We start from the raw sequence: 18,398 nt of genomic DNA, 5'->3' as shown, positions 1-18,398 counted from the left end.
TTTTATTAGTCTTCGTATACATTGGTAGCCATTCCCTGTGGGCACATTTCAAATGCGTGCATTATTTTCTATGTTAACATGTTTTCTATGCAGCTTCATCACACAATATATTGCAAGCTTTTCATGTTAAAATTGCTTTTAAAAGACACACTCCAACAGAAGCGATGCACTGGGAATTACAAATGTACCAAGCTGGTGAAAACTATAAAGTCTCTTTACAACGCTGCTTCAGAGTGAGAGCTGCTCTGTGCTGCCCAAAGGTTCCTCACCGCCTCTGGGTGCTACCTTTTCCTAGTGTCACCAGGCACTCATAGATTTATGGTTGGCTCTGAAGTGGAGCTTGTACAACTGCAATACACCACCTTTTGACAGTGTCATACTGAGTACTTGAGGGAGATTCATGCTCACCTTGGCCTAGAGGGAACCTGCTAGAGGGCTCTGCCTTTTTCCGGCATGACTCCAGGCACTTGAAGATTGAAACACTGGTTTTGTTGCCATTACCTGGTGTCACATCGGGCACACAGTGGTGAAAGACAACCTCCCTCATCCCAGGGGTGGGGTTGACAGCCATTTCAGGGTGCTTCCTTAGCCCAGTGACACACAGCGCACTGGAAGGAGATTGATGCCTGGTGTAAGGCTTGTACACCTGATCCTGGACATGGGCCTTATTTCCAGTTACCTCTACAGGTGTAAATAACAGAGAGGCTGTCAGTAAAGGGCAGGAAGCCCAGTGCCAAGACTCCCTTCTCTGAACTTTACTTTACATTTGTGCCTGAGGAGAAAGAACAAGTTTGACCAAGCAGCATCCGAGGAAGTTCTTTCCCGTATATAGTTCCTGTCTCGGAAGATGCCCCCCCACAAGCACGACTCCCACTCTGAGTTTCCGGTGCTACCCATTGTGAGGGGGTCTCTCACAGCAGTCACAGCTCAGCACAGGCTCCCAGCCTACAGGGCTGCAGAAAAGAAGGGGCGAGGGAGTCGGCAAATGTGAATGGTGGTTTCAATACCTAAGCGTAAAGCAGGGGTAGCTCCCCCATTAGGGCGGAGAAGCATTGTCCCTCCATCAGCAGCGGCAGCTGCAAACCTTTTACCAAAACATTATAATAAACTGTGTTTATTATCACTTTTTGGTTAAAGGGGCAGGACCACAGGGGTGACGAGCAGTGAGGGGGATTGCAGAGCATTCTCCCTTGGAGCACATGTGTGTTTGGCCGGTTTTTGCAGGCCAGCCAAACACACATGCACAGTAGGCTCTCTCCAGCCCAACAACACAGCCACAGGGCAGACTGGGAGCCTGAGCTGGCAGCCTGGAGTGACGATTGACAGAGGAGCGGTGGCAAAGGAGGTGGTAAGTAGTTTTATTAAATTATTTTTTATTTAATTTTTATGTACTTCCCCCTCCCCCGCACGTCGCCCTGCCCCTTCTGCTTGCCGCTCTCCGCAACTGGCAGAAAGACTTTTTATGGCACCGCAGGGACACGGCAGCAGATTCTGAGAAGTTTTAAGTCATTCGCTGCAGCCCAGCCACTCCTGGCAGTAATCAGGAGTTCCTTTTTTTTGCACAAAGTCCGAACATGCAGCTACACTACCTACCGCACATACATGAACATGCAGTATGAGCACGCTTCAAAAGGGGGTGCCTGTGCGCCTGAAAATATACTTAAATCATTATATCAGTATATTGGCTGTTATCCCACCTACTGCAGATGAGTGTGCGGCCTGTAACTTTTCACGTCACGCTTCCTCACTTCCCCTAACCCCACAGTCTTCCCTAGAACTTCCATCAAATATGTGTCTTCCAGGGGGTCAAGCCCTCTGTTCAGCACAAAGTTGCTTGAGAGCTAGATTCGTCCTCTTTAAATATCAACATACAATGGTTGAAATGGAAAAATAGAAGTGCTGACTACCTGCTTTCAATGTATGTGGCAAAAAAAGTCCACTTATTCATTTACAATGCAAATGCGAGACCTATTACATTGCAAATGCTTGTTTTCCTTTGCATGCCCCCGAGCTGGGCCACACTGATATTCAATTCTCCACTTTTTTCCATTATTCCCATGCTGCCTGGCGGACACACAACTTTTGCTCATACATAGTGAGATTGACAGTACTGGGCCTACATCATGTTTAAACACCATACAGCGGACTCTTAAGGGCATATTTATACTCTGTTTGCGTCGGATTTGTGTCATTTTTTTTAGGCAAATCTGGCCCAGACTTAACTTCATATTTATATTTTGACGTCTAGCGTCAAAATATTGGGGTTAAATTCAATTGATGCCTGCGGAAAACTACCTTGCGTCAATGAGATGCAAGGTAGGCATTCCTGGGCAAAAAATGACTCAAACGCCCTAGCGCCTTATTTATCCTCCTGTGCAAAAATCATGCACGGGAGGAGGAGGGCCTAAATAATGGCGCTAAGCCTGCTTAGTACCATTATTTAACGCCTGGGTCAGGGCAGGCGTTAGGGGACCTGTGGGTGTTTTTTTATGGTCAGAGACCATGAAAACAGCCCACAGTTGCCCTTCCTTGCCCCCAGGGGCAACTCCACCCACCCGCACCCAAACCTGGAGGACACCTAAGGATGGGGGGACCCATCCCAGGTAAGTCCAGGTAAGTATTTATAATTTATTTTGCAAAGTGCCATGGGGGGGCCTAACTTGGGCCTCCCTACATGGCACTGTGCCCAATGAGCTGGGGGGCATGACTTCTGTCTTTACTTAGACAGGAGTCATGTCAATGGGGGTTGTGCATCAAAAAATTGACGCTAGTCAGGTTAGAGTAATTTTTTTTACTCTAACCTGACTAGCGCCATTCTTTCCCGTACAACCTCCAGTCTTCCCTACGTCTCCCCTACCGGGCTAGCATCATGTATTTTGAAGCTAACCGGGCATTAGCGAAGGCTTGCACCATTCCTTAAATATGGCTCTCGGCTGGCATCCTGGAATGGCGCTATACTTTTTGACGCAAACCTGCGCTAACGCAAGTTTGAGTCAAAAAGTTTAAATATGGGCCTTAGTGACTACCCATGATTCAGTCTCGCTAGAGCTAGCAATCAAACTTTATAGGTGAACAGGTGGCTGAGATCAAGGTAAACATGTCTTGGTGGCACACGGAGGTGGCATTTGCTCTTTACAGTTTTAAAAAGTCAGATCGTATTATTTTCTAATAATCATATTAATGTGATCTAATAAGCACAGTGAAAAAACGTTACTTGCTCCAGATGACAATTAGGGCGGAAGATCGCTCAGCAGAGCGGCATGGTAGCTTCAAATCTGCATAGGAAGTGTGCGCAACAGTGCAGTCACATTAACCCACTGAGCCATTTTACCTATTAAAGTGGAGAGATAAAAACACATAGGTTAGCAAAAATAGTATTCAGTATCTCAAATATACTTGGGACCCTTTCTGAAACTGATACATTAATTGCCATCACTGTGTGTACTGGAAACTATCACCTGCTTTTTGACATGCTTAGAAGTAACAGACATTCTGTACAAAGTACCACACCAAAGAAATATTATACAAATCTTTGAAATGGAGGTGCACGTGTATCCAGTGCAGAGCTGGCCTCCTACTACTGTGATTAAATTGGAATACATTACCTATTCTATTTTGCATTTTATAAACGTAAGAGTTAGAAAAACATTTTGTTTGTTGGATCAAACCACACCATCTAGAGTGTCCAGCACCACTGTGTATAGCAGCAATCACTCACTCATTTTGAATGTAGTGTTTTTTAGGTCTGGCTGGACAACGCCACTGCCGCTTGATCTTATGTGATCAAAAAAAGAGCTTTCAGAATAGAACTGCAGAAGAGAGGCTAAGGCTTCAGCCACATGTTGGTTTCCTTTAGTACAGGATTTGATTGAACGTAAGTTGTCTGCTTTCACTAAATAAAAACCTTAAAGTGCACTTTTTGACTTGTGGTAAAGCATATACTCAATACAGCAGAACTGAGTTGGTCATAGTGGCAAATAAGTGATCATGGCTATAAGCCTGATCTGTTTATTATGTAATTTTATGACAAAGGCACTAGGCCTAATGTATGTATTGTGAAAAAGCATACGTTAACATCAATCACTTTAACAGTGGATTGTTACTACTCTATACGAAAGGCTGCAGAGGAGCATTTTGTTACATGGGATCTTGCAGATTATTGCAGTAGGCAAGGATTTTGGTGTTCGTTAGCCCCTGTAGCAAACCGTGGCTATAGATGTGCGTATGAGAGTCCTTGCTAGGCCTTCTAGTAGAGATAGTATTTTGCTTGGCCAACTGTAATTTTGTATACCTTTGTAATTCGGTCTGTGTGCCTGATGGTTGCCTTGTGGGAAAGCTTACTGCTGAAAAGAGGTGGATGAGCTGCTTATGATTGGTGCACTGGGAACATTTATTTCTATACCATAGATAGTATCTGTTTAAACAGAGGCAGTAGGCCTAGCTTATTTATTGTGAGAAGAATTTGTTGTAGCCACTAGAACGTTGACAGTGTTTTGTGCTGCAGGCTAAAGATAGTTTTTTTGGTTTTTTTTACATTCAGTCTCGTTATTTACCACAGTAGGCAAGGGTTTTGATGTCGCCCACGACTGACAAACTCTGGTAGTGTTCACTGTGATGGTTCTTGATGGACCTTATTGTATTGAGAGAAGTTGTATATTGTTTTACAAACTGTATTTTTCTACATATTTATAATTTATTTTATACCTTTATATGTGATCGTTGACAGTTTATGTGCACTTGAATAGCCATATAGGTCATGCTATCAAGCCAACGATACAGCCTATAGGCCTTATCGCTTCCTTGTTAAAAGATATGCCAGATTCTGTAGGATTGATCTTTTTAATACCTTTTAATATGAAACGTTATGGGGCCTGGCATGCCTATCGTGAAATACTAGAGATGAGGGTTTGCCCACATAACCCCATTAGGCTTGGGCTATGCTTAAACCATTGAATATGAACTGGCCTAATATGGGGACAAATATCAATCAATACAGACAATAAAAAATAGATTTAACTTTTCTATTGGGACGTAACTTGTTCACAAACAATCAATTCTGATGTTTCAATACCTCCACTATCGCAGATTCATACACTGCTTATGTATTGTGAACCAGATAACGGGCATCATACAAAAAATATTTAGCCTGAAACCTCCACTTCTTCTTTCTTCATCAACTTGTTCCATATATATATATATATATATATATATATATATATATATATATATATATATATATATATATATATATATATATATATATATAAATATATATATATGTATATATACATATATATATACACACACACACACACACACACATATATATATATGTATACACATACCAATGATGTGCACGAGAACTTATTCAACTTTTTACATGCAACTGTATACACATCGACCTTTTATGTGAAGGAGCCTATTTATGAAAAATGATGGGCGAATGGATTATGAACAAGGCATTTAAAGAAGCTTTCAAATTCCTTTGCTCACTTATGAACTACCTCTCGCTGGATTATGTTTTAAAACAACACTTTCAGTACCTTAGCGTGGGAATTGCTCACTAAGAGAGAAGAAGTGCATTATGTTTGTTATGTATAATTGATGTTTGTTAAGTTCAGGCCTACTGTATTGTCATGGATATATGTGTGTACCATTGCATATAAAAAGCTGGTTAAGTTCATGTCTCTCTCATTGTTATGAATATATGTGTATACAGTTGTGTGTAAAAAGTTGTAGAAGAAAAAAGTTAGGGTTTAAGTTTAAATCAATATTTGTACCTTGTCTTGTTCTAAGTATATTAGCAGTGCCTGAATCTGCGATGGTGCGGGTGTTTGAAGCGTCAGAACTGATTGTGCACAAGTTATGTCTCAATAGTAAAGTGTACATTCTATTGAACCATTTTCTGTTTTCAGTATTTATTTACATTTGTCCCCATATTGGACTTATAGTGAAAAGCATGCATTAAACATAATAGGCATTTATGGATGGATTGGTATTTCACTGTGCTGTCTGTAGGCAAGTATTTTGTTACATGGAATCTGACAGATTACTAAAATAGGCAAGGGTTTCTGTTTTAGTATCCACCTGAACAAAGAATGGGGATAGAAGATTTGCACTATGGCAATCATTACGAGACTCTATTGGGAAGGATTTTGTATTGTTTTGATAACTGTAATTGTGTACATATTTACAATTCTATTACTGGATCACTGATGGTTACTTTGTGGGGAACGTTATGCCCAACACAGTAGTCTGAGTTGGTTATTGTGAAAAGCCAATGATAAAGTTTATAGGCCTGATTGTTCGTTATGGAAAGTTATTATAAAAGCAGAAGGCTTGACATGGTGATTGTGAACAGCATATCTTAATTGGATTTGGAGCATGGATTGTTATTATTCTGCATTAAAGGTTACAGATAGGTATTTTGTAACATGAAATCTCACAAATTACTGTAGTAGGAAAGGGTTTTGGCATTAGCTATCCCCTCAGACAAACCATGGGTACAGAAGACATCCACTGTGATAATTCTTGTTAGACCTTCTGAGGTGAGATATTATTTTGCTTGGCCAGATGTAATTTTGAATACTTTAGTACTTTTATGCCTGTACGCCTGATGATAACCTTGTGGGAAAGTTGACACTCTGTATAGTAGGAATGAGTTGGTTATGGTGACAAGCCAATCATAACAGCTAAATGCCTTATTGGTTCTCTAGGGAAAGGCATTTCAGATGTCATAGGCTAGATCTGTGTATTATGAAATCTTTTGACAAATGCAGTACCCTGGCTTATTTACTATGTAACACATATTTTAAGCTGATGGGCCTTGACGTGTGGATTGTTTTTGCACCAAGTTCAAGCCTGAAGTTGGGCATGTTATGATATGAAATGTCATAGATTACCGTTGTAGAGAAAAACATGGGTGTTGGTTACCCCTTCTGGCATACCCTAGGGTTAGAAGATTTCTTGCTACAATCGGAAGTTCTGACAAGCTTAGCTGTCTGCCAGTATTTTATAATATAAGCCATATTTTGTCATTGGTCAACTTGAATGTAATCTACATTCTGCTTTCATCCATGCAATGGGTTTTGGAGTAACGGTATAGTTCACATCAGTCGTTGGCTGTAGTGCCTTGCAAACAATGCCATTTTCTGATCACATGTGACCATCCACATAAAATGAGCACACTTCAGTGTCAGGGCTGGTTGGCTGATCCTTAAGTTTTCAATTGCCTCATTTTATATTTCTCCCATCATTTCGTTTCCCTCTTCTTATTTCATTGTATCTGAAGAGGATACCGCAGGTCCTGAGGCAATGCTAACAGGCTGCTTGCAGAAAGCAATTTTGTTACACAGATGATAATATGCCTACAAATTGCATTTCATTTCTCCTTACTGCTTTATTTTCTTTGTTTTCTATATTGATGAGTACAGTCAATTAAATCGTTCTGATCCCCACAGTGGATGCAAAAGTGTGGTCCCACTTCTATGTTTGTAGAAAAGGCTCCCCCGAGCCAATGAGCTGAGGAGCTCTGGAGTAAAACGGTATGCCAGTGAGAGGTATTGAATCCAAGATGATTTATGGCAGCATTTCCAGCACTCTGGAAATTATGAACTGTTCTCTGCTGAAGAAGGGATTAACCCAGAAATACGTGTCCAGAGATGAACAAATTCACACAGCATTGGCTGCACCTATTTGAGGTGAAATATTCAAAAAGTTAATGGAGTACGACATTTTGACAAAGTAAAACTGAACTTGAACTACATTTATCATGATGCAATAGGGCTGACTGCATGCTGGGATGTTAGGCAGGATGCTCCCAACTGTTGTGTATTTTTGTAGAATGTACCTGTTTTTAAATCCAGTAACTATATGTCTGGTGTTTCTCTATCTCCAATAGTAATATAATAATAGTAATAATTCAGAATGGAAACCAAACAGACAATCATACATGTGCACTTGAGCATGCATGCCAGTCTCTCTCTCTCACTCACTCACACACACACACACAAAACTTTGAAACCTATCCTCTTCCCTCCACAGTTCTCCAGAACTGCATGCAGAACATCTGATGCTTTCATGTTTTTTAGTGCTTTAGTCAGTGTAGAACAGTGCTTAATTTGTGAAAAATATTTTTTTGATAAATGGTGAAAAATAAGTGTCAGGGCTCAATATATACCTCAGGCCATTGCAGCTTGTAGTATTCACTGTCTCTGCCAGCACTGCCAAAGTTCAGTACCAACGCTACCTGGTACCCATCTCACTCTGACAAATTGAATGTTTTGGAATATTCTAGGTCACTCAAACTCTAATAATGATCTAGGTGTGTTACTATTATTATTTTTGTGAAAAAAATGATTATGAACCCCTTCGCTGCTAAGCCTTTCCTCCTGACTGTGCTAAGGCTTTTTTTGGCTATTTGGGGAAGTTAACGCTTGGGTCCGAACCCTACCTTTTTGTCCACTTAAGCTATCCACATGAAATTTGCGTTCTTTTTTTCCAACATCTAGGGGATTCTAAAGGTACCTAGGGTATCAAAGAAACTTATGTATTTCCGAAATAGGCACAAGATATGGAGTTTGGAATTAGTAGGTATTTGCACATCTCTGAAATTGTGGGTACCCATATTAGCATGTGAATTAGAGGGCATTTTTCAAAATAATTTTTTCTGATGCACTGTCTTACATTTGGAAGGCACAAATGTAGAGAAAGACAATTGGTAATAACACTTGTTCTGTTATTCTATGTACCCCCAAGTCTCCCAATAAAATGGCACCTCACTTGAGTGGGTAGGCATAGTGCCTGTGACAGGAAACAGTCCAAAATGCAATGCAGACACATCCCATTTTTCCACTGAGAGATGACCCTTTTTTGCAAAATGCCTAGCTGTGGATTTTGTGTTCTAGCTAAGTCAGCACCTAGGGAATCCTAGCAAACCTGCACATTTTTGAAAACTAGACAACTAGACAACTAGGTACATCCAGTATAGGGCGACTTGTGTGGCTCTTATCACATTTTTCTACTCAGAATCCCGTACAAGTATCCAATTTCACCTTTAAAAACACATCTTCCTCACATTTCTGTGATGCAATATTCTGGAATCTGAAAGGAGCCACAAGCTTCCTTCCACCCAGCATTCTGCCAAGTCTCCAGATAAAAATGGTACCTCACTTGTGTGGTTAGGCATGTTGCCCGTGACAGGAAAGGCCTCAAAATGCAATGTGGACACATCACATTTTTCCACTGAAAACTGACTTGTTTTTTGCAATGTGTCTATCTGTGGATTTTGGGTTCCAGCTCAGCTGGAACCTAGCAAAACCAGGCAAACCTGAACATTTCTGAAAACAAGACACCTAGGGAATCCAGGATGGGGTGATTTGTGTAGATCTTAACACATTTGTCTACCTAGAATCCCTTGCAAACCTCAAATCTTAACAAAAAACACATTTTCCTCATATTTCTGTGATGCAAAGTTCTGGAATCTGAGGGGAGCCACAAATTTCCTACCACCCAGCCTTCCCCTAGTTCTCCCGATAAAAATGATACCTCATTTGCGTGGGTGGGCCAAGTGCCTGTGACAGGTACAGGCTAAAAATATGTAGATATTGAGTGGGCCCCAAGTATGTTCATAAACACAGGGCCATATTTATACTCTGTTTGCCCCGGATTTGTGTCGTTTTCTTTTACGCAAATTCGACGCAAAACAAACTCCATATTTATACTCTGGCGTTAGACGCGTCTAGCGCCAAAGTTCATGGAGTTTGCATAATTTTTTAGCGTGGACACCTACTTTGCGTTAATGATATGCAAGGTAGGCGTTCCCTTCTAAAAAATGACTCCGAGGCATGTGCGCCGTATTTACACTCCCGGGCAAAAATGACGCCCGGGAGTGGGAGGGTAAAAAAAAATGACATCCAGCCGCTTTTGCGTCATTTTTTAACGCCTGGTCAGGGCAGGCGTTAAGGGACCTGTGGGCTCGGAAGGAGCCCAGAGGTGCCCTACCATGCCCCCAGGGACACCCCCTGCCACCCTTACCCCCCCCAGGAGGACACCCAAGGATGGAGGGACCCATCCCAGGGAACTTAAGGTAAGTTCAGGTAAGTATTTTTTTTTTGTGGCATAGGGGGGCCTGATTTGTGTCCCCCTACATGCCACTATGCCCAATGACCATGCCCAGGGGACAGAAGTCCCCTGGGCATGGCCATTGGGCAAGGGGGCATGACTCCTGTCTTTGCTAAGACAGGAGTCATTTCAATGGGGGTTGGGAGTCAAAAAAAATGGCGTAAATCAGGTTGAGGTGAATATTTTGCCTCAGACTGACTTGCCCCATTTTTTGACGCCCAAGCTCCATATTCCCCTACGCCGGCGCTGCCTGGTGTAAGTCATTTTTTTGGACGCACACCAGGCAGCTCCGCCGGCTAACGTCATTGAATAAATACGGCGCCCGCATGGCGCTTCAGAATGGCGTTAGCCGGCGTTGGCGCAGTTGTGCGTCGAAAAGTATAAATATGGCCCACAGTTTTTTATATGTGTTTTAGGCAGACTCTGCTTTGGGCACACACACAAGTGAGGTATCATTTTATTGGGAGACCATAGGGCATGCTGAGTGGTAGGAAATGTGTGGTTTATTTTTGTTTCTGGAAGAATATGGCACAGAAATGCAAGGAAAATGTGTGATTTTAGTCACATTTCGAGTTTTGCAGGGCATTGTGGGTAAGAAAACGTGTTTGGATCCATGAGAGGCAAACAACCCTCTACTCGCCTGGGTGTCTAGTTTGTAAGCATATCTAGAGTTGGTAGATTTTCCCTAGACAAGAAGTGAGTATGCTACCAGGTCTCTTACTTCTGCTATGTCCTAAACACTCAAATTGTGAAAAAAACACCCTTAGGTTTTGTTAAAAAGACTCCTCTCTCACCAACCTAGTTGGTGGCATGCTTCATCATTGGGATCCCACCCGAGACAATTAGCATATCAGTGGTATGCTTTGATGCCTGATTACAGAGGAGTGTTTTTTTCCGACAGTAGAATTCCCAACTGAGAGGAGACGTGCAATGAAATTGTCTTGTGAGTAACCAGCAATATGGTGTGTTTTTAACCGTGGTAACCTTGGACAAGGGTTTAAAAACAATTATTTTGATAATTTGAGTGTTTGGGAAATCACGAAGCATGCTCGCTTCTTGTAGTTGTTGATAGTAATTTGGAAAGGTGAGCGAGCTTTCTTCTCATTCTCTTTAATGGTACACATACGTACTGGTTGGATTTGGCCCGAGGGTGAATGATGGTTCAATATATACAATTTTATTACCAAGAGATTGCCCAAAAATTAAATTCACTATTAATAATTGATAGGTCAAAAAACTGAACCAGTGACTCACAGCTTGCGAGCTGTAAAGCCGCGGCAAGGCACCAACTGCTTTACAGTCTATTCACACACCTTTCATACGTGATACACACAGGACAATTCAAATGGCCAGCCAGGGGCCCAACCCATTACAACACTCACATCAACAGACAGTTCCATTTTAGTCCTCACCCCTTTATAAACCCCCATGCCTGAATTAGAAATCATACCGGCTGACCGAGTGTGTGCACTGGCATTTAGCTAGCAGTGTGTGTAGTGACCAGCAGCAAGCCACAAATCACACAGTGCCAGCCAAGCACCAGCTCAAACACATTGCTAGCCAAGTGCCAGTCCACGCACACCGCCAGTAAAGTGCCAGTCCACCCACACTGCCAACAGAGCACCAGTCCGTGCACACTGCCATCAAATTCTTTTTACAAAAAAGAAAACACAAACTAATTGCAAGCAAATATAAAAATACAAATACAAATGCTCTGACTAAATACATGACACTAATGCCAACTGTGAAACTGAACAAAAAATGGAAAACAACACAGACCAAGCAGTTCACTTTTACTCTCACGGTTGCTCCCAAACATTCTTTTCTGTGTGGTCTAGTCTAAAACAGTGATACTCAAAGTACGGCCAGGGAGCCACATGCAGCCTTCCTGACATCTACATGCGGCCCCCCTGATCAACAGCAGCACTAGACTGCTGTTTACTTGAATCAGTCCAAAAGATGTTAAATAAATGGGGCAATACATTATTTAAAGGTCAAAGAGAGGAAGTAGCAAGGGTATTCCTTAACCACTTGACTTTAGGGACACCTTCATTTTTAAAGACAGCTTGTACAAAAAGTGTTAAAATATGATAGAGTCTCTTCAGAATTTAAAATGTGTATTTCATTAACTTGAAAAACAGTTTCACCTTAGTAAATCAGATTTTACACTGCATTGAGAAGTATTTGTTTCTTAAAAATGACAGTTTTTCAAACATGAATTTAGAAACATTCATACTCCCCCCAACCCTGACAACAATCTTAATAGTGAACTAAGAAGCAAGTCAGTTGTTATGTGGACTCTTTGGGAAGCCTGGGTTGCTATTATACACGGACAACATTATACTCTATTATACCCTATAAAAGATTATACTCTATGAAGTCAGTGTGTTTTTATTGTCTCACTGGGATCCTGCTAACCAGCACCCCATTGCTCATAGTTTGAGACCTATTTGTCAGTGTGTTTTACTGTCTCACTGGGAGCCTGCTAGTTAGGACCCCAGTGCTCATAGTTTGTGGCCAATGTGTGTTGTCTGTATGCTTGACTGTGTCACTGAAGCTCTGCTAACCAGAACTCCAGTGTTTATGCTCTCTCAGTTTACCAAATTTGTCACTATAGTGTAGTGACTCCATATACCAATTCTAATTGGCACACTGGACCCCCCTATAAGTCCCTAGTATATGGTACCTAGGTACTGATGGCATTGGGGTTCCAGGAGATCCTTATGGGCTGCAGCATAAGGAGTTCATACAAACACTTCTTCAGGGCTGCCACTGCAGCTTGAGTGAAATAGTGCACACACTATTTTACAGCCCTTTTCACTGCACCAGGTAACTTATAAGTCACCTATATGTCTACCCCTCAGTTACTGAAGGTTAGGTGCAAAGTGACTGTGTATGAGGGCACCCTTGCACTAGCAAAGGTGCCCCCACGTTCTCCAGGACCACTTTCCAGGACTTTGTGAGTGCGAGGATACCATTATAAGTGTGCACTATACATATATATCAGTACATATATGTAGCTTCACAATGGTAACTCCAAATATGGCCATGTGAGGTATTTAAGATTGTGAAATTAAACCCTCAATCCAAATTTGGTATTGGGGGCCAATTTCATGCACTCTGGGGGCTCCACCATAGGCCCCCAGTACTGCCAAACCAGCTCTCTGAGGTTTCCACTGCAGCCCCAGCTACTACCACCTCACAGACAGGTTTCTGCCCTCCTGGGGACTGAGCAGCTCAATCCCAGGAAGGCAGAACAATGTATTTCCTTTAGGAAAGGGGTGTTACACCCTCTCTAATTGGAAATAGGTGTTATAGGCATGGGAGGGGTATCATCCCAGAGCCTCTGGAAATGCTTTGAAGGAATCAAACGGGGCCCTCCTTGCATAATCCAGTCTACACCGATTCAGGTACCCCCAGTCTCTGCTCTGACACGAAACTGGACAAAGGAAAGGGGAGTTACCTCTCATCTGTCCATCACCACCCCAGGGGTGGTGCCCAGAGCTCCTTCAGATTGTCCCCGGCGATTCTAAGGTGTGGGGACCCTCTGGGAGCATCTGAGTGGCCAGCGCCAGCAGGTGACCTCAGAGACCCCACTGGATAGGTGCATACCTGGGTGGATAGCCAATACCCCTCTCAGGACTATTTAGGGTCTCTCCTCTGGGTGTTTCCGTAGATGCGGTTTGTAAGACTCCACTGGACTCCTCTGCATCCTCTGCTTCAGCTTCTGACCATCGGATCAACTGCAGACTGCTCCAGGAACTGCTGTAACTGCAACAAAGTATCCTTAAAGGCTACTGTGACCTGCAACATCAGTTCTAGCCAGCAACTGCAACAGTTTCCAGTTTGTGCACACTCTGAGGACTGCCTCTCTTCAACCTGGACCAGAAGAACCGAAAGACTCTCCTGTGGAGTGACAAAGTCACTTCCCTGCTTCAGCAGGCACCTCTCTACAACAATGACCGGTACTCTGGGACTCCTCTCCTGTCGACGAACATGATACTTGGAACACAGGTCATTGACTGAAGTGACCCTGACTGTCCAAAGGTTCAACTGTCCAAATTTGGTGGCGGCAAGAGCTTGCCTCCTTTTGCCAGACAGTACCCCTGTGCATAGCGTCTTCTGCAATTCCTTGAGCTTCTGTGCACTTCGTTCAAACGTTCTTCATGCACAGCTTAGCCCAGGTCCCCAGCACTCTATCATGCAATGCACAGGTCTCTGAGTTGTTCTCCGGCGGTGTGGGATCCTTCTGTGTAGTGGTGCGACAACAGCACTTTCCAATTGCTTTGTCCCCATTTCCTGGGACTTCTATGGGTGCTGCCCGGTCTTCTGAGGGCTCTCTGAAGTGCTGAGAGCCCCCTCTGTCTCCTCAGTCTGAGTTGAAACCCCCAAGTCCCTCCTGGGTCCGGACAGCTCCTCTTTGAGGCAAAACGCATTCTTGCATGAACCAAGGCTTGTTGGAGGAATCCAGAGACACAAACAGCCTGCATCCAATGATTCGACATGGAACATCTATTGCAACAAGCAGGAACCCGCAGCTATCTTCTTTGGTGCATTTCTGTACTTTTCTTCCATCCGGAGATCCACTTTTGCACCTTCTTCCAGGTGGGGAGGGGCTCCTGATCTTCCTGGACCCTTTATCAACTTCTGGACTTGGTCTCCTCTCTCCACAGGTCTTCAGGTCCAGGAATCCATCACTGGATGCTTGCAGTCTTGCTTGGTTCTTGCATAATTCTTCATCATGACTTGTAGTGTGTTCTGAGGAAACTTGCTGTACCTTACTCCTGATTTCCTGGGCTCTGGGCTTGGGTACTTTACTTACCTCTGGTGTTTTCGTACACTCCCAGCGCCCCTCTACACACTACACTTGCCTAGGGGGCAATCTGACTTTTGCATTCCACTATTTTAGAATATGGTTTGTGTTGCCCCAGGCCCTTTGCAATCTATTGTGTTTTTCACTATTTGCAATATTCTATGACTGTTTACGTACCTGATTCTGGCTATTTGTGCATATATTGTGTATTATCTTGCCTGCAGAAGGAGTATTGCCTCTAAGATATTTTTGGCCTTGTGTCACTAAAATGAAGTAACTTTATTTTTGGTAACACTGAGTATTGTCTTTTATTGTGTATAAGTACTGTGTGACTATAGTGGTATTGCAAGAGCTTTTCATGTCTCCTAGTTCAGCCTTCCGGCTTTGCTACAGCTACCCCTAGACAGCCTAAGCTGCTAGACAACGCAGTTCACTAGTGAGGAATACCTGGACCTGGTATAAGGTGTAAGTACCTTAGGTACTCACTACAAACCAGGCCAGCCTCCTACAAGCATACAAATTAGTCTGCTCAACAGTCCCATCCAAAAGTGCATCGTCCATAAACAACTGAAAGAAATTTATAGGCAAAAAGTTTCAGTATTCATTCTACACCCTGCAATACTAGTAAAAGTAGGCAACGTTGGCTGCACCATGTTTGAGACAACCCAGAGTTCAGCTCTTCCTGTGGGAAGCTTTGCAGCCCCAGGCTGCAATCCAGATGCCTCTTGCTGAACTATCTGCACATCTGTGTCCTCCACTAAAAGAGGCACTTTCTCCGCACTAAGAATGGCTTCATCATCAGATGATTCCTCTCAAACAGGAAATTATCTGACAGAATCTTGCACATCCTCTTCTGCCTCTGATGCAGTCAGTCTCATAATCATGGGCAGAGGAAGATTCAAAAAGTATACTGACAACCTGCTGAGTGGTACTCCTGCAGCCAGCCATAAATAATCCTTATTAACAAAAGCAGCTTGACAAATAAGTCAACAATAACCAATATAGTGTAAATAAGAAATAAACAAAGCGTGGCTTTGTCACAAATACCTTATTACTCAAAAACAATATCTCTCACTTGCCAAAGACAGCTAGACTCACCAGCACCTACTCTGCACAGATACAGCAACCACCAACTATATCCCACTAGAAAGGAAAATAAAAACAAGTACACTCAAGACAACACAATACACGTTGTGCAGAAATGCAAGGAGACTTTCACACACAATAAAACAGAAGCTAAACATGCTGCTATTATTATACCGTGCACAAAAATCATGTTCATGCTGGAAAATAATACTTACTTAAAGTAAACAGTACAAAAAACGTTTTCTTACCAAACACATGCAACTACTCAAATTGCAGATCAACCGCGAGCAGGAGCCACAGCAAAATAAATCAAAACCTTTGCACTAGAATAAAAAGAAGAAATAAAACCTTACAATCACAAATGTAAACAATGACAAGACACAAAACAGGCATTATAAAACACACAGACACTTTCCCTGGTGTCTAGTGGCTTTCTGCCCCTCTTGGGGGCAGATTGGTCTAAAAAGATGGGCAATCTGCCCTCGGGGCAGATAATGGCCAAAAGCATACCAATTCCCAACTAAATGGCACCATAGAGCCAGCCCGTAACATGTTCAAAAATAAAATCCCTGGTGTCAAGTGGGCTTGCCCAACGGGTCGCTCTATACAAACATTGGCTGAAACATGGATAAACTATTGCTTCCCAAGGGAGCGACCCTTGCCTAAGCGGTCGCTCCCCTAAAAAAATTATGCAAAAAAAGATTCCTGGTGGTCTAGTAGGTTTCACCCCTCCTGCGGGCAGATTAGCCAAAAATAAATGACCGATCTACACCCAGGGGGGCCGAAACATGGATCAATCCTTGCCCCCAAGGGAGCCACCCTTACCTATGGGGTTGCTCCCCTAAAAAAAAAAATGCAGAAAACAAAATTCTGGTGGTCTAGTGGGTTTTGACCCCCGGGGGTGAGAGCGGCCCAAATAACAGCTGATCAACACCCAGGTTGCCGTAACATGGATATCACTATTGGCACCTGAGGGGAGCGACCGTTGTTCAAGGGATCACTCCCCCTGCAAAAAAAATCCCTAGTGGCCCAGTGGGTGGACTCCTTTCTCCACTATTGCGGCCATCTCCACGATTGTGGAGCAGGAATCTACTCCAAACAGGCACAGGGGGAAAGGAAAAACTTGTTCCGTCCTTAGCACACAAGGGGTTAAACATATGCTAATGTTCTCTGTTTAAAAACAAATGGACAGTCCTGCCATGTGGTAGAATGTCATAAAAATGTACTGGTGTTTAAAAGCACAAGTGCCAGTGCGGAGCTCCAGCAAACACCAGCACAAATTAAGCGGTGGTGCAGAAGCACCACCAGGAGTACTGGTACTAGCAGCACTTGCTGCCAGAGTGATGCACAGTCAAGCTCAAATCTGAAACCTTTGTCATCAGCAGCACATGCCCTGCACATACCACTTCTTCTGAGCCTGCCTTGCTTCCCATTCCAGTAATCACCAGAGAAAATGTACAAGGGCAGATACTGATTATCAGCAAGTACCTTCCGATTGAAAGCACTGGCTAGTGGTAAATATTCGGATAACCTCCGACAAAAAGTATATATAGAGTGACAGAAGATACATACTGCTATAATCTCAGGCTGTTTTGTATTTGTAAATTCGTTGGATCCTGACTCTTTCTCATCTTGTAGGGGGCTCCAGGACACAGGGGCAAGAGCGGCCCTCCAGGTGATCCAGTAAGACATACTTGCAAGTTGCCTTCTATTTGCCTTGTCCTCTTGTGGCCAAATCTTGCCTCTGATTGTATTCTTTCTTAATCTCCCCATTTGCAACACCTATCTCCCCATGTCTGTTTTCCCCTCTCACATTTTTCTTTCACCATCATTATCCGCCAACCCTTCCACCTCCTGTCTTTGAAATAGGAAGAACAAGAAGCCAGGACAAGAAATCACTGTCTTTAATCCCTCCCTCATATTACATCTCACTGTTTTACTCAGTCTATCATGTTTCTGTCTCTCTCGCCTATCTCTCCTCTCTCTTTCTCCCATTACACTATTGCTACTAGATGTTTTTGCTTCTATCGCTTCATCCACTTCTGTCTCCTTCATTCCTTCAATTTTCATCTCTCCTCTTTATGGTGTGAGTGAGACTATAGCAACTTGGTGACAAGAGGTATTATTTGTATTGAGATAAGTGCTGGTGTTGGTGGTTCAGCTGCCTTAGCGAGGAGTTATTTAAAGAGTTGATGTTTGCTATGGCAGCCACCATGGCTGCGATTAGTGGAGTCAAAATGATGTTTTATGAACTTAAGGTGCAACATGCATGCCTATATGCTAACATATTTTGGGTGGAAATTAGAAAATATTGGTAATATGTGAGTGATGCAGGATTTTGTGGGAGAATTTAGTAGGCTAAAACTATGTCACAATA

General features: G+C 42.9%; 1 long non-coding RNA gene across 1 annotated transcript in view; it reads left to right on the top strand.

Moving 5' to 3' along the window:
* The window catches only part of LOC138294183 (uncharacterized), a 67,885-nt gene extending 50,180 nt beyond the window's left edge, over positions 1 to 17,705 (top strand). Inside the window, exon 4 of the long non-coding RNA XR_011203249.1 lies at positions 17,660 to 17,705. This is a non-coding gene — a long non-coding RNA (uncharacterized lncRNA). The remainder of the gene's footprint in view (positions 1 to 17,659) is intronic.
* The last annotated feature ends 693 nt before the right edge of the window (positions 17,706 to 18,398 follow it).

Source organism: Pleurodeles waltl, chromosome 4_2 (assembly GCF_031143425.1).
Source record: "Pleurodeles waltl isolate 20211129_DDA chromosome 4_2, aPleWal1.hap1.20221129, whole genome shotgun sequence".
Classification (NCBI taxonomy): Eukaryota; Metazoa; Chordata; class Amphibia; order Caudata; family Salamandridae; genus Pleurodeles; species Pleurodeles waltl.
This window is presented reverse-complemented; position numbering and strand designations above follow the sequence as displayed.